Source organism: Otolemur garnettii, unplaced genomic scaffold (genome assembly GCF_000181295.1).
Source record: "Otolemur garnettii isolate 467f Iridium unplaced genomic scaffold, OtoGar3 scaffold00017, whole genome shotgun sequence".
Classification (NCBI taxonomy): Eukaryota; Metazoa; Chordata; class Mammalia; order Primates; family Galagidae; genus Otolemur; species Otolemur garnettii.
This window is the reverse complement of record NW_003852412.1, coordinates 7,204,489-7,224,597: the sequence shown is the minus strand read 5'-3', so window position 1 is coordinate 7,224,597 and position 20,109 is coordinate 7,204,489. Positions and strand designations below refer to the sequence as shown.

Here is a 20,109-nt window from a genome sequence, read left to right as displayed (position 1 = left end):
TCAGAATTCTTAAGAAAATAGGCATAGAAGGGACATTTCTTAAACTAATAGAGGCCATCTACAGCAAACCCACAGCCAACATCATATTGAATGGTGTAATATTGAAAACATTTCCACTCAGATCAGGAACAAGACAAGAATGCCCACTGTCTCCACTGCTATTCAACATAGTAATGGAAGTCTTAGCTGTTGCAATCAGGCAAGAGAAGGCAATGAAGCGTATTTAAATAGGGTCAGAGGAGATCAAACTCTCACTCTTTAATGATGATATGATCCTATACCTGTAAAATCCCATGGACTCAACCTCAAAATACTTACAAGTGATCAAGGAATACAGCAGTGTCTCAGAATACAAAATAAATACTTACAAGTCAGTAGCTTTTATATACACCAACAATAGTCAAGCTGAAAAAACAATCAAGGGCTCTATTCCTTTTACAATAGTGCCAAAGAAAATGAAATATCTGGGAGTTTACCTAACGAAGGATGTGAAAGATCTCTATAAAGAGAACTATGAAACTCTGAGAAAAGAAATAGCTGAAGATGCTAAATGGAAAAACGTACCATGCTCATGGCTGGGAAGAATCAACATTGTTAAAATGTCCATACTACCCAAAGCAATCTACAGATTTAATGCAATCTTCATTAAAGCACCATTGTCATACTTAAAAGAACTTAAAAAAAATAGTACTTTGTTTTATATGGAATCAGAAAAAAATCTTGAATAGCAAATACATTACTCAGAAATAAGAACAAATCAGGAGGTATCTCATTACCAGGCTCAGGCTATACTATAAATCTATAGTGCTCAAAACAGCATGGTACTGGCACAAAACTAGAGAAGTAGATATATGGAACAGAATAGAGAACTAAGAGATGACCCCAGCTACTTACTGTCATTTGATTTTTGATAAGCCTATGAACAATATTCAGTGGGGAAAGACTCCCTATTTAACAAATGGTGCTGGGTGAACTGGCTGTAGAAGACTGAAACTGGACCCTCACCTTTCACCATTAACAAAAATTGATTCTGGATAAAAGATTTAAACTTAAGACATGAAACTATAAAAATACTAGAAGAGAGTACAGGGAAAACACTTGAAGAAATTGGCTTGGGAGAATATTTTATGAGGAGGACCCCCAGCCTCGGGCAATTGAAGTAACACTAAAAATACACTACTGGGATCTGATCAAACTAAAAAGATTTTGCACAGCCAAGAGCACAACCAACAGACAACCTTCAGAATGGGAGAAGATTTTTGCAGGTTATGCTTCTGACAAAGGTCTAATAACTAGAATCTACAGAGAACTCAAACTAATCAATAAGAATAAATACCCATTTCTATGTGGGCAAGAGATTTGAACAGAAAATTCTCTGATGAAGACAGGCACATGGCCTACAAACACATGAAAAAATGCTTATCATCCTTAATCATCAGAGAAATGCAAATCAAAACCACTCTGAGATATCATCTAACTCCAGTAAGATTAGCCCACATCACAAAACTACAGATGTTGGAGTAGCTGCAGAGAGAGGGGAACACTTGTACACTGCTGGTGGGAATGCAAGCTAACACAACCTTTTTGGAAAGTAGTTTGGAGAACACTTAAGGAACTAAAAGTAGACCTACCATTCGATCCTGCAGTTCCTCCACTAGGATCATCAAAAATTATTTTACAACAAAGGCATTTGCACCCAATTCATAATAGCCAAGACATGGAAACAGCCCAAGTGCCCATCAACCCATGAATGGATTAACAAATTGTGGTATATGTACACCATGGAATACTATGCAGCCATAAAAACATGGAGACTTCACATCTTTTATGTTTACCTGGATGGAGCTAGAACATCTTATTCTTAGTCAAGTATCTCAAGAATGGAAAAAAAAGAATCCAATGTACTCAATACTACTATGAAATCAATATATAACCACCTACTCATATGAATGGTAAAACCTAACTATAGTCTAGAAAGTAGAAGGGAAGAGGAGAGATAGGGGAGGGTAGGGGGGATATGGGAGGAGGTAGGATATTTGGGGGACTTCACCTAATGTGCATGATGCAACAGTACATTTCAAAACTATTAGGAAATGAGTATAATTGTGATAGATGTGTTACTTAGTCAAGTATGTGTATGCATTTCACATCGTATATCAAAGCAGTATCCTGAACCCCATAAATGCATCAATGTACAAAGTTATGATTAAATAAAAAATAATTTAAAAAATTCTGGATAGTATAGAGAAGACAGATCAACTAGGAACCTCAGGACTCTAGGACCAACATGATGGTTGATTCTCTGGGTTTTCCTTTTGCCTTGGATATCCCAGACTTTAAACTTAATAAATTAGCCAATCTAGAAACACCAATAGCACAGACAATAAAAAAGCCCCATCAAAATATGACTCCTTCTAACTAAAGGGGCAGCATAGCAGACAGAAAATTTTAGCTAATTACTGCTTACTGCAGTCAAAAACTACATAAAGAACTGTGCCCCCCGACCCTTCTTATGGCAGCAAAGGCCTAGTGGAGAGCCTAAATTGCCACCCTTATCAAGTTGTAATAAGGTGCCTCAACCTCTCCTTCCCAGAATGATCAGAGAAGGTCAAATAGGGATGAAAGTAGGACTTTCATCACTACTGGATAATAATGAGGAGCCTCTCATCTTGGGTGTCAGGGGAGGCCAAGTGAGGATCTTGGACTTCTCCTCCAACTTGGCAGTAATAAGGCATGTCTGCCAACACCACTTCCCCTGCAGACACTGTGTTAGAAAACCCCCAGGAAATGAGAAGATTTAAATAAGATCCATACTTCCATCATTCCCCAAATGTCCAGGTTTCATGAAATTCACTCTTCATATCAACAACTGGGATGATCTCAAATTGCAAGAAAAATGTTAATTAATAGACGCAAAAACTGAGAAGACAGAGATTCTGACAAACAGAAAAATTATCTGACAAATTATCTATGAAAATACTTGGAACAAATGAAAATCAAAAGTCTCATCAAAGAAACAGAAGATATAAAAGAAAAACTAAATCAAAATTTTAGAACTGAAAAAACAGAATAAATAACCAATGAATGGGTTCAGTAACAGACAGAAGGATGCAAAGGGAAGAATCAGAAAATTTGAAGATAGATAGAACAATAGAAATTACCCAATCTAACAGAGAAATTAGACCAAGAAAAAAAGAAAGAACAATGTCTCATGGAACTAAACGACTAAGAGGAAAGACATAACATTCATGAAATCAGTTCTGAGAGGAGACACAAAAGAAGGTGAGACTAAAAAAATATTCTTTCTTAGTTTTCAGTGTCCCTATGTTTCTTCTTTTATCACATCCTTTCTGTTTTGAGAATTTCTTTTAGCCATTCTTTAAAAAAAATTCTGCTAGTGACAAAATCTCTTAGTTTCTCTTTATCTGAGGAAGACGTCATTATTTCCCATTTCTACCTCATGTGTTGCAAGAAGACGAGGCCCAAATGGGGTCTCAGGCTAGTGTCGAACTTGTGAGCTCAGGCAATCCACCCGCCTTGGCCTCCAGAGTGCTGGGATTACAGGAGTGAGACATTTCTCCCAGCCTCGTATAAGGCACTTTAATTTCAGGTTTCTCTGCTTTTCTAAGCCAGTTTCCACTTTTCCATCTACTTTCCGTCTTTATGAATTTGGCATTCCTTGTTTGCTGTAGTCTCTCTCTAGTTCTCCTTATGCTTAGAGTTTTATACTTAAAAAAAATTTCTCTTATGTTATTTTCGGGTGATTTCAGAAGAGAAAAGAGAGAAAAACATGCCTAACAGCTTAAACCAGATTTTTTAATACCACTCTTTAAAGCCATAAAATGACATTCTAAACAAGGTTTCATTTTTAATTTTGAGTAAGAAAAAAAGTATTTCAGTGTATATAATTTTGAATAAGCAGGGTCACAACTGAAATTAAATATTTAAAAATTAAATTTAGGTTTAATCCCATTGGTAATTTAGTAGTCAATGTTATGATTTTATTATAACCCATGTGAAATTGAATATAATTGATCCAAATACACTGTCATATAAGTTTTCATGTTTTGTATGTCATGAAAATTCTGCACAAAATTAATTTACAAATGAAACAGCAGCTTTCATAAAGCAGAGATATTCTATCCAGAAAAGATTTTATTATTATTTATTTATTTTTTGAGACAGAGTCTCACTTTGTTGCCCTTGGTAGAGTGCCATGGCGTCACAGCTCACAGCAACCTCAAACTCTTGGGCTTAAGTGATCTCTTGCCTCAGCCTCCCAAGTTGCTGGGACTACAGGTACCCATCACAATGCCTGGCTATTTTTTAGAGATAGGGTCTTGCTCTTGCTCAGACTGGTCTTGAACTCCTGAGCTCAAGCAATCCACCTGCCTTGGCCTCCTAAGTGCTAGGATTACAGTCATGAGCCACCGTGCCTGGCTGAAAAGATTTTATTTTTCAACACAGATTATTATAGCAAAATTTACAGATTAAAAAATTAAGATAGCTGTATGCGTATTTTTAAAAATAAATTATCCCTGGAGATAGAAACCAAACAAAGATAATAGGAAAGTTTATCTATAATATTTAATTACTGCACCATGAATTCTGGAATTGTAATATCCTGTCATGTCATGCATTTCACCAAACCATGAGGCATTTCTGCTCTAAAGATACATATTCAAAATTTTAAAGCAGTAACAGATTTCCTTATTAAGTTTTTCCTTGGGCCTGTGAAGTTACATATGTATGCTGGACTGGTTTCCTTTTTTGTCTCTCTCTCTCTCTCTTTTTTTAAGAGATGAGATCTCACTATTTTGTCCAGACTGGCCACAAACTCCTGGGCTCAAGTGATCCTTCTGCCTTAACCTTCCTAGTAGCTGGGACTACAGGCACATGCCACCCTCCCCCACCCCCCGGTTTTCCTATGCATTTTTAGTTCAATTTTCAACTGCTTTTCTCAACTATTACTTTTGTTTGTCTTTGGTATTTATTGTTGTTCTTCCTTTAAGAGTCAATAAATTGGTAGTTTGTCCAAAGACCAATTTGTTATTCCATATGTTATGCTTTTCCTAGCACTCTTGTCAGGGAAAATTTAAAAAATTCTAAAATGAGGGCTGTCCCTTCTCTAGTTGGCCTAAAGTAGAAGTGGTAATTCGGATTTGCTTTCCTTATACTGGTAAAGATCATACAATCAGGGAAATGAATTTTAAGGCATGAAAGTTCTGCCTCTATTTCATAGGGCTTGTTGCCCTTGGAGGAAACATATCTCATAGCCCCTTAGGACTAAACAGAAGGAAAACTTTCTAATCTTGGAATTGGATTGTTCTGAGGGCATACGTATTTACATAAATTAGAAAAACAAATCTTTAGGGAATTGTATTATGAAGAATATATATAAGCTAATAAGACATCTAAAAAATCAAATCAAAGGAAAATTTCAACAATTGTTGCAGATAAGCTATTAGTTTATATCCCTTACCACCTTTCCCATTTCCTCATCAACACTTTCTCTGTGATGGTTAGTCATATTTATGCTCATTTTTCTCAAATAATTTGTGTTTTTTCTTCAGAAGTATGTTCTGATATACGAAGTGCATAACTACTTGTAATTGTCATGGAAATAATACTGGCATTTGGATTGCTAAGGAAGTAGGATGACATCACATTGCTATTCTGAGGATCTACCATTATTCTAGTGCATCTTAAGTTGTTTCAGTTTAAAAGATTATTTCTCACAAACTCTTTTACATCTTTTTTTTTTTTTTTTGAGACAGAGTCTTACTCTGTCACCCTGAGTAGAGTGCTGTGGCATCATAGCGCACAGCAACCTCAAACTCTTGCCTCAGCCTCCTGAGTAGCTAGGATTACAGGAACCTGCCACAACACTCTGCTAGTTTTTCTATTTTTAGTAGAGATGGGATCTTGCTCTTGCTCAGTCTGGTCTGGAACTCCTGTGACATCACCGCACTCTACTGTGTCACCTACTGAGGGTGACATAGTGAGATTCTGTCTCAAAAAAAAAAAAAAGAGTAAGGGTGGTCTAGTCAAGATCAGGGATTCAGGGAAATTCTCTCTGAATCGGTTAATAAATGAAGCCAATGAAAAAGAAACTGCCAACATAAAAACCCTATACTGAAACTTGAATAATGAAATCATGTAATCATATCAATAAAGCCCAAAATGACACCTGATAAAATTCAGAATCCAGTTATAAGACATCTTAAAATTGGGAGGTAGGGTGGCTATTTCTTTTCCTTTTCTTTTGAGACAGAATCTTATTTTCTTGTCTTCAGTAGAGTGCTATAGCATCATAGCTCACAGCAACCTCAAAATTTTGGGCTCAAGTGATCCTCTTGCCTCAGCCTCCTGAGAGGCTGGGACTATAGGCACCTGCCACAATGTCCAGCTACTTTTAGAGATGGGGTCTTGCTCTTGCTCAGGCTGGTCTTAAACTCCTAAGCTGAGGCAATCCACCTGCCTGGGCCTCCCAAAGTGCTAGGATTACAGGTGTGAGTCACTGCACCAGGCCAGGATAGCTTTTCCTTGAAATAAAAAAAGGAAAAACAATGAATATAAAATTGAGTTGATTTTATAAATAGTAGAGCAGATCTAGTAACATTTTTCTTCAAAAAAATGAATGAAGCAAAGGTACTTTTTGTAACCATTATTTTCCAATTTAATTATAGGTGAATTTGACATTTCTCTGCAGATCCTATCTCTATTGTGCCATATCATGCACCCCCTACACCTGACCATCACACAACATTTAATGCTGAAAATTCTTTTCATTGCAGTAGGACTGCCAAAAGAAATGTGAACTAAATATTGGGGAACAAAGGAAACAAGAATGTTATTTGAAGAATCAGAAGACCCAAATTAAGCCATCCTACTCCCAACAAAACTATTAGAGACATTAAAACCATTCAGTAAAATGGGCAAATACAAGATAAATCTGCAAACACCTGTATCATCTCTAAATATCAGTAATAACCAATTAGAGAAGACAGCTGAAAAGAATTCTTATTCACAGTGTCAGTAAATTATAAAATATGTGGAAATTAATGTGGAATGTTAAAGACCTATAAAATAAACTATAAAAAAATTTCCAGGCTGGGTGTGCTGGTTTATACCTTAATTCTAGCACTTTGGGAAGCCAAGGTGAGAGGATCACTTGAGGCCAGGAGTTTGAGACCAGCCAAGGCAACAGAGCAAGATCCCATCTGTACAAAAGTGATAAGAAAAATAAGCTAAGTATGGTGGTGGATGCATATAGTTTCAGCAACTTGGGAGGCTAAGGCAGGAGGATGGCTTGAGCCCATGAATTTGAGGTTACAGTGAACAATGATTGGTCACTACCCAGCTTGGGCAGCACAGTGAGAACTTGTTTCTCTCTTAAAACAAACAAATAGGGTAGTGACTGTGGCTCAAAGGAGTGAGGCATTGGCCCCATATACCAGAGGTGGCAGGTTCAAACCCAGCCCTGGCCAAAAACTGCAAAAAAAAATGCAGAAACACAGTATGATTGTGGTTAGTAAAGATGATATTTTCCAGATTGATGAATAGGTTTAGCAATTTCCCATTAAAAACTAAAGAATATTTTCTAAAACCCGATAATAATTTCAAAATTCTTTTGGCAAAATAAATTGGCAGAATTATTAAAAATGCTCTAGAGGAAAATAAAAGAATAAGGAAGAATTATTCTTGCTAGATACTAGGATTTTTTATTTTTTCAGACTCACTTTGTCAACATCAGTAGAGTGCTGTGGCATCACAGCTCACAGCAACCTCAAACTCTTGCGCTGAAGTGATTCTCTTGCCTTAGCCTTCCAAGTAGCTGGGACCACAGGCCACAATGCCTGGAATTTCTAGAGACGGGGTCTTGCTTTTACTCAGGCTGTTCTTCAATTCCTGAGCTCAAGCAATCCACCTGCGTTGGCCTCCCAGAGTGCTGGGATTATAGGTATGAGCCACCATGCCCTACTTGTGCTCTCTTGCATGTTTACCCTCTACCCTGAGATGACATAGTGTGAAGACCCTCTCCAGATGCTGGACCCTTGACCTTGAACTTCCCAGCCTCCAGAAATTTAAGAAATAAATTTCTTTTCCTGATAAATTACCTAGTCTGTAGTATTCTGTTACAGCAACACAAAAGGGACTAAGATTAACCAGATATTAACATAAAGAAACATTAATGTAGGGCGGTGCCTGTGGCTCAAAGGAGTAGGGCACTGGCCCCATATGCCGGAGGTGGCAGGTTCAAACCCAGCCCTGGCCAAAAACTGCAAAAGAAAAAAAGAAAAAAAAAAGAAACATTAATTTAGACCTTCCAGTCATACTAAATTTTTATTAATTCTGAAAAAGGCTGCCCATCAGGATGTTACTTTTTTTGAAAGTCAGCATTAAATCACTTAAAAGGTGCCAGCTTTTTTCTGGCAGGTAGAGTCATCAATTCAACTTTGGATCAGATTTGCTTTGTTTTGGGAAAATCACCAGAATAGACCTATTTATTTATTTATTTATTTGAGACAGAGTCTCACTATGTCACCCTAGTAGAGTTCTGTAGTGTCACAGCTCACAGCAATCTCAAACTCTTGGGTTTAAGCAATTCTCTTGCTTTAGCCTCCCAAGTAACTGGGACTGTAGGTGCCTGCCACAACGCTTGGCTATTTTTGGTTGCAGTTGTCATTGTTTTTTTTTTCTTTGTATTTCTCTTCAATAGTTGATTGAATTGTACAAATTACAAATCTGTTCCAAAATATACTTACATTGAATAAAATATGCATTTCATTAAGAGATCTACAGTGAATGACTCTATGCATTCTGGAAAGCTTCATGACAGGGCCATGTTGGCAGGGCCAACATTCGTGGAAGAAGCTAAGAGAATTTGCATCCAATCACAGTTTGTAGTGGGTTTCTTATTGCCAATCTGCAAGTTATACTGAACACATCATTAGCGTCACCTGTGCAGGAAACCAATTTTGTTTGGGGAAAGTGTAAGCAAGCTCTAGCCTCAATTTTGAGTTCATTACAACTTCTCAAGAATTTCACCAATAACCTATACAGTACAATTTCAAAAAAGTAAACATGTTAAGGTAAGCAGACAACTCTTTAGAACTCCAGACACGTGTTCTTGCTGGGTTTACGTTGAACTCTCCATCTACAATGGGTAGTCATGAAGATGATCTCCTTCGGACAACATGGTCACAGGGCTGGGACGATCCAGAGGGGCTGAGGGAGCGTGAGGATGGGGAGCGGAGGGGCCACTTCTTGCTGCTTCACGTTGGAGACAAGCTGCGTCCAGTCCGTGGGCCTGCAAGCGTCCCCTTCATCATTTGGCGTGGCGTTTGATGTAGTTGTCCACTTTGTTCCGGAAGTCCTCCTTGTCCCGCAGGTGATGCTCTGCAGCCCCAATGTTCAGTGGGTCATCAAAATTCAAAAGATCAGTAAACAGAGTTTAATCCCCAAACAACGTCCTTAAGTGTTCGTGTGGGAGCCCAGCCAGTGCTGTCAATCGAGTGTTCTCTCAGTAAACTTAGGCAAATTTCACCTGTCTCTGTGATGTTGGGGTGCCAGATCTTGGTCAAGAATTTCACCTTGGGAGGCACCATGTTGTATGCATCGGGGACTTCAGTTTCAAACTGAAACTTCCTACCCTGGTAGTAACCCTCATCTGGGGTTACAGTTAGTAGAAAGCAATGAAGCTTGTTTGGATCAGGAAAATGCACTTTACATGTACAAGGTAAATTAGCTTCAAGTTCTGCAACCTCTTTAAAAAGCAACTTGTCTCTCACAGAAACCCTCCAAGTGGAGTCGGATGCTGCAGCTGGTCTGGGACCCTTTGGGACCATCATCACGCTTCAGTTTGCTTGCCAGCGTTAGCATTACTGCTGCCTTTATCCTGGGCACCCACAGACAGGCGAGGCGGGCCCGGCGCTCAACACCGTGCCTGGCCCGGGTGGCGGCGACGAGACCCGGCCCCACACAGCAGGACCGGCCCAGTTGTCCTTGTTGTTTAGGAGGCCTGGTCCGGGCTCCAACCCACCAGCTTCAGAATATGTGGCTGGCGCCCTACTCACTGAGCTACAGGCGCCGAGCTGACCTGTTTATTTATTTATTTATTATATATATTCTTAAATAATATATTTAAACATTTATTAAATATTTTAATATTAATGATTTAGTATCAATATATTAATAGTTATAATATATTGTTATAATTATAATATTAATAATTTAATATTAAATATGTTATTAAATAATATATTTAACCTGATATGTCCAAAACGTTGTTATTTTAGCATGTAAACAACATAAAAATAGTATGAGATATTTTGCATTTGTTTTTTCATATTAATTCTACCAAATCAGCTGTGCATTTTAAACTGACAGCATACTTGAGTTTTACTGACCTCATTTCTTTTTATTGTTTAAAAATTTCTGAGTAATATGGGGGTACATATGATAAGGTTACATGGTTTGCTTTTGTAGGGTTAAAGTTCGAGTTATAGTTGTGCCCTTCACCCAGGAAGTGTGCGATATACCTGTGCAATGTACCTATTAGGTGAGAATTTGCCCATCCCCTACTCTCCTACCCCCTACTTGAATTTCATTGAGGTTTTTCTATTATGTGAGCATGTAGGTGTTAATCTACTAGTCAAAATGGACCTTTGTAATTACACAAACGTAGAGCAAGCCCTCCCTTGTTTTTTAAGGAAATGAAAAACTTCTTAGTTTAGAAGTGTAAATTGGGTTTATTAGCTGATGTATGTCCCTTAGAAATCAAAAGAGGAGACATATGTATCCCTGGAATATAGATTTAGGCTGAACTATCCTTGCAAAGTACTGTTTGTTTATTTTTTGGAAGAGTGCATGTGTGTGTTTGAGTTATTGATGATGGGAGATTGTCATGCTAGACCATGCCAAGAGGGTTGTGTAGATTGAGCTCTTTTTGATGAAAATCGTGAAAGGAATCAGTCGGAGTAGGCTTGGTCCAAACAGTGCTTGGCATCAGACCATTGGTGCCTTCCACCTGGTGTTACTTAAGACAGAATAACTCAGACCTGTAAAATACACTGCTGACTTTTATCATTGTCTTTTCTGAGCCATGGGAGCTAGACTACACTCTACATAAGTAGGTGTTCCATTGTCTTTTGTTCATATATCTAATCCAATCTTCATCACAACAGCTACATGAGGCAGAGCATGGACTTAGAGAAGAAAGATCTCTCTCTCTGAATATCTTTGTCTATATCTACATATCTTTCTCATTACACACACACACAGGTGTGCACACTCATAGTCATATACACACTCCCACCACCTTGAGTTCTTAGGGTCTGTGCTTGAGAGTGTACAGATGTCTGCAGATTTTGTTGATGGGCGTTGATCCGGTCCCTGACACATTGGGTGTTCTGAAAGTAACTCTTAACAGTAGTTGGAATCTACACTGTATTGTATTACTTTCAAGCCCAAATTTGCAGCACATTTTTGTCTTAGCTGTACTTTAGAGAATTCAGGGAGGGATGCTTGGAGAGGAACTGATAGGGCAGAGTGGCATTCTAGAGAAACTGTTATCAGATGGCATAAGCGACCTTCTGGACTCTAACAGTGATGATAAATGATCAGGAGTATTGATTTAGTGGAACATGTAATAGAACAGGACCATCAAAGGGAAATCCCATGAAGGATGGGTTTTTCTATGGCCTATAGGATGTAAGTCCATGGTTTTCATACTGTGGCTAGTAGAGGAAATGTGGCCTCATTATGTAATCCCAGGATTGTGTGTTCTGTAGACTACTGGGACCAACTCTCTTGTTCCTTCACTGTGTTCATTCATCCACAGTTTTTTATTGGTTATTCATTACACACCCGGACTGGGCTAGGCATATAAGTAATATGGTGACTAACAGAGTCTTTGCCCTTTAGGAGATAACTGCAGGAAGTTCAATATTAATAAACCAAATGGTAAGCAAATACTACACAGGAAGAAAAGACAGAAAAGCAAACAGAAAGGAGAGCTGGGCGCAGTGGCTCACACCTGTAATCCTAGCACTTTGGGAGGCTGAGGCTGGTAATTGCTTGAATTCAGGAGTTCCATACCAGCCTGAGCAAGAGCAAGACCCAGTATCTACTAAAATTAGAAAAACTAGCAAGGGGTCATAGCAGATGCTTGTACTCCCAGCAACTTATGAGGCTGAGGCAAGAGGATCTCTTCAATCCATGAGTTTCAGGTTGCTGTGAGCTATGATGCCACATAGCACTCTATTTAGGGCAACAGAGTGAGACTCTGTCTCAAGAAAAAAAAACAAAAAAAAACCCCAAAACATAAAATAAATAAAGAAATGAGAAAATAGAAAACAGATACACTTGATTGTATAAACATTTAAAATATCTGCAAAATAAAAAACAAGCTGAAAAAGAAAACAAGAGACTGAAAGGCATACTTGAAGTAAATATGTTAGATTAAGTAATGAAATTTTGAATCTGTTAGTCTTTAGTCAAAACTAAAACCTAATGTGCAGCACCCCTAAAGAACAAAAGGGCACTAAGAGCATTCAAATAAAAGGAAATGGGCTGGGTGAGGTGGCTTACACCTGTAATCCTAGCATTCTGGGAGGGCCAGGTGGGTAAACTGCCTGAGCTCAGCACCTGTTGTCCCAGCTACCGGGAAGACTGAGGTAAGAGAATTGCTCAACCCCAAGAATTGAGATTGCTGTGAGCTTTGACTCCTGGGCACTGTACCCACAGCGACAGAGTGAGACTGTCAAAAAAGAAGAAGAAGAAGAAGAAATGGTCAAATTACTTTAATGGCAATTAAATAAATTTACATTAAAAATAACAATAAGATGTCTCATACTTAATAAACTTAGAAGTATAAGAAAAATCGTAAAACCATAAATGGAGCTATAGAAAGGCAAGTACCCAGGCATTGCTACTGTCAATGTAAACTGACAGAATACAATAATTTTAAAAAGCAACTTAGTATTAAATATTAAGAGCATAAACATAAATATCCTTTTGCACCTGAGTATTTATCCTGAGGCAAAATTTCAGTATCAGTAGTATTGTTGCTGACTTAATGATGGTTCAACTTGGAATTTATTGACTTTATGTTGGTGCAAAAACTGTAGTTCTTTGGCAATGCTGGGTGGGGAAAGCAAGCCTCAACTGTGAGTCAGCCGTGCGTTTTCAACATACGATATTTTCAATTGACAATGGGTTGATCAGGATATAACCCCATGGTATGTCAAGGAACATTTGTAGTTCCACCCAGAATGCTGACTTAGTGCCAGGCACCTTTTTAAGTGCTTTACAATTATTAACTGATTTAATCTTCACATTAGCCATATGAAGTAGAAACTTTTATTATCCCCATTTTACACAGGAGAAAACTGAAAGACACAAGGTTAAATAAATTGGTTAAGATCACATGATTGGTCAATGGCAGCTGAAATTTGAACTGGATAGTGTGGCTCTGGGGTCTGGACTCATTCTTATTGCACCACACTGTTTCAGTCATTAGAAAAAAAGCTCTGTATACAAACATGCTTGTGCTGTCATTATTTATAATATAAAAGGAAAAAATATGGGGGAAAAGTATAAATTTCACAGTAGGTGAATGGTTAAATATATTATGCTATATTCATCGCTAGATAATCATTCAGAGTTATTCTGAACTTTTTCATTTTCCCAGGGCGCCATCGTATGGGACACAAACTTCATAAAAGTATTACTTGTCCTTTTGCAGTCCTCATTATGTCCTTATATATTTGAGCCATTGGAAGGACCAGGAATCCCTGTTCCAAAGGGACACTTCTTCATTTTCTGCTGCAGTGGTCCATGGCTCTATATATTATGTCATCAGCTGGACAGAGTTGGTGGAGTGAAAATGTTTTAGGAGTATAAATTATCATCTACTCTGGATACTCAAGCCACACATAATGAACTCATACATTTCTTTAACCTCATATTTCCATCTTGCTACCTGATTCAAGTGAGGCTATTTTTTACCATAAATTTATTAACATAATTATCAATATGACCATATCTTATCATAAAGAGCTGTGAAGATAGATTTTTGTGTCGTAAATGTTAGGAAAAGAATTTCAAGATATTAAAAGTAATTTTTATTTATGCAGAAACAAAATTGAAACAAGGGAAGAAAAGCACATAAATTATGTATTTTAGTATAAGAATTCTTCTATGCAGCCCTAAAGAAAGATGGAGACTTTACCTCCTTCATGTTTATATGGATGGAATTAGAAATTGTTCTTCTCAGTAAAGTATCTCAAGAATGGAAGAAAAAGTATCCAATGTACACAGCCCTATTTTGAAACTAAGTCATAGCTTTTATAGGAATGTCATAACCTAATTGTAGCCTTAGAATATGGGAAGGGGGTGGGAGAGGGGAGGTGAGAAGGGTGTGGATGGGGGGAGGGAGGGTGATTGATGGGGTCACCTATATGGTTTATCTTACAAGGGTACAAGTGAATCTTTCTAAAAGCAGAGTATGAATGTCTTAACTTAATGACTAAGAGTATGATATGAAGGTTATGTTAACCAGTTTGATGAGAGTATTTCAAAATGTATATGAGAACAGCACACTGTACCCCATGATTGCATTGATGTACATAGTTATGCTATAAAAAATAAAAAAAAATTCTTCATGCTTTTTTCCTATTAATTAAAAAAGATACATTCCATTTATTAGATGTCTACCATGTGCCAGGAATTATGCTAAACTCTCCATATGATTTATTGCTTCGAATCCTCTCAACAGCCATATAAAGTAGGCATTATTTTTAATACCATTTTACAGGTGAGAACACAGAAGCTTGGAGAAGTTGAGTAACTTGTCCCAGGCCACATAACTCACAAGTGGAGGAGCAAGGACTTAAGCCCAGATCTGAGTGAAACCAGAGATCAAGCTATTAATCATACCGATAGCACCTTTTCCTTTCCATTCTTTTCCAAAAATAATTTAGAAGTACTATCTCTAAGGTTTAGTTCTGTAATGAAGTTCTAACTCTGTGGTCACAAATGGCACTGTAACCAATTATCTTGGAAATGAAGAAGATATTATAAATTAAAACTGGAAGTGACTTACCAGATTCTTTGATGGGAACCTTGCCTTCTCCTCCCCCCCTTTTTTATTTTTTAAAAGTTTGGATTAATATGAGGGTACATGCCATTGGATTACATTATTTGCATTTTTAAGGTAAAGTCGGAGTTGTAGTTGTGTCCTTCACCTGGGAAGTGAAGGAACAAATAGAGAAGAAAAAGTAAGGGAATGTAATAGCAGAATGCCCAACACTCTCTTTAACAAATTTATCTATATAGTTTACACATATGTTTCCTTAAAAGGAATATTGTGTACCATAAGTGATAATGCCAGTAAGGAGTGAAATTCAGAAGTTACCTAAATATATACTGGTTTTAACTGTAACTCTTTTAGAAGAATCCCTCTTTTTCTTCTACTGGCTCAACCATACAAAGTACAACCTTACACACAGGAATCTCATGTGTACCAAGGATTTTACCATCTCCTCCTAACTCTTAGGCTGACATCTGTTCCAGAGTGGTAAATTATACCATTTTTGACAGAGCTCTACCACGCTCAGCCAGGTGTAGCTTCCAATATTTCTCTTATTTTTTCTTTCTTACTTTATCTTATCCTTGAGCTTGAGAATGAAAATATAGAAAGAGACTGAATATTCTGAAGCCATAGTGAAAAGTAGCCACAATAAGTGGTTTTAAACATGTTCTATCAAAGAACTTGTCTCAGTAAACACAATTTTATAACCCAACCCCTCAGTGCCAATCTCTGACTTCTGAAAGTCAGCCACTCAAGAACGGACTCACTCTAATAAGCAAGTCTCTGAGTGGTACCCAATCAATAATAGTCTCAGCTAGTAACCACACTTCTACAGATGATGTCAACCTACTCATGTTTCTGAGAGTTGACCAATTCCTGAAGTCTATGCTTTGCCAAAATGTTATATAAAATCAGCGACTGATTCTGCTTGAAAAGACATCTAACCCACATCTCTTACTGTAACAAGAGATAGTCTTTTTATTTAAAATATTGAGTGAAGGTCTGTTTGTCTTTTGACAATTGTGGAGGTTCTACCAAGATTGTTTTAAAACCTTTCATTAGGCAGCAGTCCAAAGGAATCATTCCAATGATTCCTAAGGGATCATTAGGCCAAGAGATGCACCTTCTACCAAAATTCTATTTACCCTTCAGATATGCTGACTAGTGAGTTAGTTTCATCTGATCCCTAACTAGTTTTATTGAGTTTCTAGTGTTGAACTTATTTTGCTATTCTAGGATTTGTAGACAAATAGGTTTTTATTTAGACATAGATCTTTGAACTAAGATAACTAGACCTTTTCTTTTGGAGATACACTATTTGATAATTTTCTTTTTTTACTACTAACATATTATTCTTCTACTGCTTGCCTTGCTTTTGCTGTTGTCTATATGTACAAAGTTTTATTTTATGAATTTTTATTTTTTCTTAGATTGTTTCTACTGAGTTTTACTGAATCTTTTCTACTGAGTGGTCCATAGGGAACATATGAAAGCATAGGGCAGATGAGTTTCTAATCCGATGAAGTCAGCTTTGAGGGCTAGTGGTTGAAGGTCCACTAGACAAGCAATCAGTTGGTGAGAAAAGGGTTGGTCAACCTTCTTTATGGTCTACTGTAAAACCCTCATGACAGCAGACATTCTTTTTCTTTATTTGTGAAAGAAGCTCACTTTGTTTCATACCTACTCAAGAGTCAAGGATTGTGAGGTTGTTGACTGTATGGTCTCTGGTAGTTTCTACTTGGTTGGGGAACACACAAAAAAACTTTTAAAAGCTCACACTGTAGATTGACCATCCTGGCTTCTTTCTCTTGTGTGTTATGGGTTTGCCAAACTAATGTTTCATCCTCCAGAAAGAAAAATTAACTTAGAGTAATGATTAATATCTTCAAAAGAAACTCTAAAAAATTAGAAGATAAAATACCAAATAGTCTTCTTCTTTAATTGGTATGCTAAGTCCTCAAAAAAAAAAAAATTCTGACTGAAGAGTATCTCTCTCAAAGAAGTCCTAACCTGGCCAGTGGACACAGTGGCTCACGCCTGTAATCCTAGCACTCTGGGAGGCTGAGGTGGGTGGATTGCTTGAGCTCAGGATTTAGAGATCAGCCTGAGCAAGAGTGAGACCCCATGTGTACTAAAAAATAAAAAACTAACCAGACACGGTGGCACACGCCTGTAGTCCCAGCTACTCAGGGAGGCTGAGGTAGGAGGATCACTTGAGCCCAGGAGTTTGAGGTTGCTGTGAGCTATATATGACACCATGACGCTCTAGCATTTGGTAGCAGTGTAAGACTCCTTGTCAGAAAAAAAAAAAAAGAAAAGAAAAGAAAAGAAAAGAAAAAAGTTGTAACCTTTTGAAACCTGTCCTCTTTACATTTCTCTCTTTCTCCACTTAGCTTTACCTGATCTTCTAAATAAGCTATTCTTTCTTTCAGGAAAATAGTAATTATGTTCTGTAATTTCTAGGCCATAAGGATGAATTAAACATTCTGATTTAGGCTTGGTGCCTGTAGTCCAATGGTTAGGGTGCCAGCCACATACACCAGGGCTGGTGGGTTCAAACCTGGCCTGGACCTGCTAAACAACAATGATAACTGCAACAAAAAAAAAATAGCCTGGTGGGTGGCACCTGTGGCTCAAAAGAGTAGGGCGCCAGCCCCATATGCTGAAGGTGGTGGGTTCAAACCCAGTCCCAACCAAAAACTGCAAAAAAAAAAAAAAAAAATAGCCTGGCATTATGACAGGTGCCTGTAGTCCCAGCTACCTGAAAGGCTGAGGCAAGAGAATTTCTTAAGCCCAAGACTTTGAGGTTGCTGTGAGCTGTGATGCCACAGCACTCTACCAAGGATAACATAGTGAGACTCTGTTTCAAAAAAAAAAAGAAAAAGAAAAAAAGCATTCTGATCGAGACCCAAGTTAAGGACCATAATTAGGGATTTTCCTAAATGTTCAAAACATGGCAGAAAATTTTTACAAAATTCAACTTTTTGTTATATACTTGATTCCCTCTACTAAACTACCAACTACTTAGCTGTTAGCCTCTTAGATAGGGAAAATATTTAATAAGCAGAAAGATAGGAAAAAATATTTATTACTCAATTATATAAAAAATTTAAAAATTACTTTAAAATAGCAGTAAAAATTTAAATAATGGTTATAATAAGCAAATATAAGAAGACATTATTTTAAAGAAAAAATTTTTAAAAGATTCAAATTGTAAACAAGGTAAAGATGAAAAATAGACTTCAGGAAGTATTCGAGAAGCTAGCATAAGCTCACAGGTAAAGTAGAGAATTGTATCTTTTTATTGAAATTGAGATCACTTTGAAATAGGGAATTTAATAATATAAAAAGAGGCTCCGTGCCTGTGGCTCAAGTGGCTAAGGTGCCAGCTACATACACCTGAGCTGGACGGTTCTAATTCAGCCCGGGCCCACCAAACAATAATGATGGCTACACCCCCCCGCCCCCAAAAAATAGCCTGGTCTTGTGGCGGGCACCTGTAGTCCCAGCTACTTGGAAGGCGGAGGCAGGAGAATCGCTTGAGCCCAGGAGTTGGAGGCTTCTGTGAGCTGTAATGCCATGGAACTCTACCAAGGGCCACAGCTTGAGGCTCTGTCTCAAGAAAAAACAAATAATAAAGAGGTTGCTATGAGCTGTAGTGCCATGGCACTCTACCCAGGGCCACAGCTTGAGGCTCTGTCTCAAAAAAAGAAATAATAATAATATAAAAAGAAATTGAAATGTAAAATTATCAATTTAGAAAATACTTAATATGTGGCCAGACATTTCTAAAGCCTTAGAAAGTAACTAAGCTGAAACTCAGTACAGTGTTACCTCTCTATTTAAAAAACAACCAGAAAGGTCTCTCTCTATAAATTGGGAGCTTGTGGATAAGGATACCTGTAGGCTTTGCAAGTACAATTGTTATAGAATCATTGTCCCACACTGGCTAAGAAAGAAGGATGACTATTCCAGATCTGTCCACCGGTGCTGGTCTGAGAGAGATGTTATCCCCCAACATTTCCCTTTCCTTCCCCGAAACTCTCACAGGGACCAATATAGCTTTCTTATTGCCACGGGAGCAACCATACCTACTATCACTCTCTTAACTATAGAACATCAGATTCCACAGAGTAGTTTTTAAGTTATTTGGAAAATAACATAAGAAAAAAAGAGAGAGAAAAAGAATATCTTGAAGTAAAAATGACTGGTTGTGCCAGATGGCAAAGAATGGAGTCAAAGACAAATTTGAGGATATACAGTATTTGTGGAAGACTTGGGGAAACAAAAGCTGTAATTTGCCTTGGTTTATGGGGAGCACTCAAATAATGAAAATTTCTGCAACGCCTCAGCCTTTGCTTAAGTCCTAACCTATAATTGATACTTTAGAATCATTATCAGAAGGATATTCATTTCTTCTCTGTGACACAACTCCTGTAAATTAAATAGAGAGGGGTTTACTTTACAAATGAAACTGCCAGTCTAAACGTACGGTGATAGGACTATTAAAAATCCCAGAAGTTGGGCAGTGCCTGTGGCTCAAAGGAGTAGGGCGCTGGCCCCATATGCCAGAGGTGGCGGATTCAAACACAGCCCTGGCCAAAAACTGCAAAAAAAAAAAAAAAAAAAAAAAAAAAAATCCTAGAAGTTTTCTCATACACAATGAAATTATAGCTGATATGGCTAACAATATACCTATATTATATAAGATTCAAGAAATCATTGAAGAAATTACTATGGTTCTACAATTCCCCCGATGGGCAAAAGATAGGCGGATTCTTTAGAACAAAGCCCCTAAAAATTTTCCTAAGGTATGAAACAGGGATTATTTTTGTTTGTTTACTTTTTTAGAGACAGGATCTCACTCTACCACTCAGGCTGGAGTGCAGTGGTGTGATTATAGTTCAATGCAACCTCACACTCCTGGGTTCAAGCGATCATCCAATCTCACTCTTCTGAGTAGCTGGGACTACAGGTGCATGCCACAACACCTTGATATTTTTCAGAAATTA

General features: G+C 37.7%; 1 pseudogene; it reads right to left on the bottom strand.

Moving 5' to 3' along the window:
• Window positions 1-9,331: 9,331 nt before the first annotated feature.
• LOC100958150 lies at window positions 9,332-9,885 on the bottom strand (annotated as a pseudogene).
• Window positions 9,886-20,109: the final 10,224 nt, after the last annotated feature.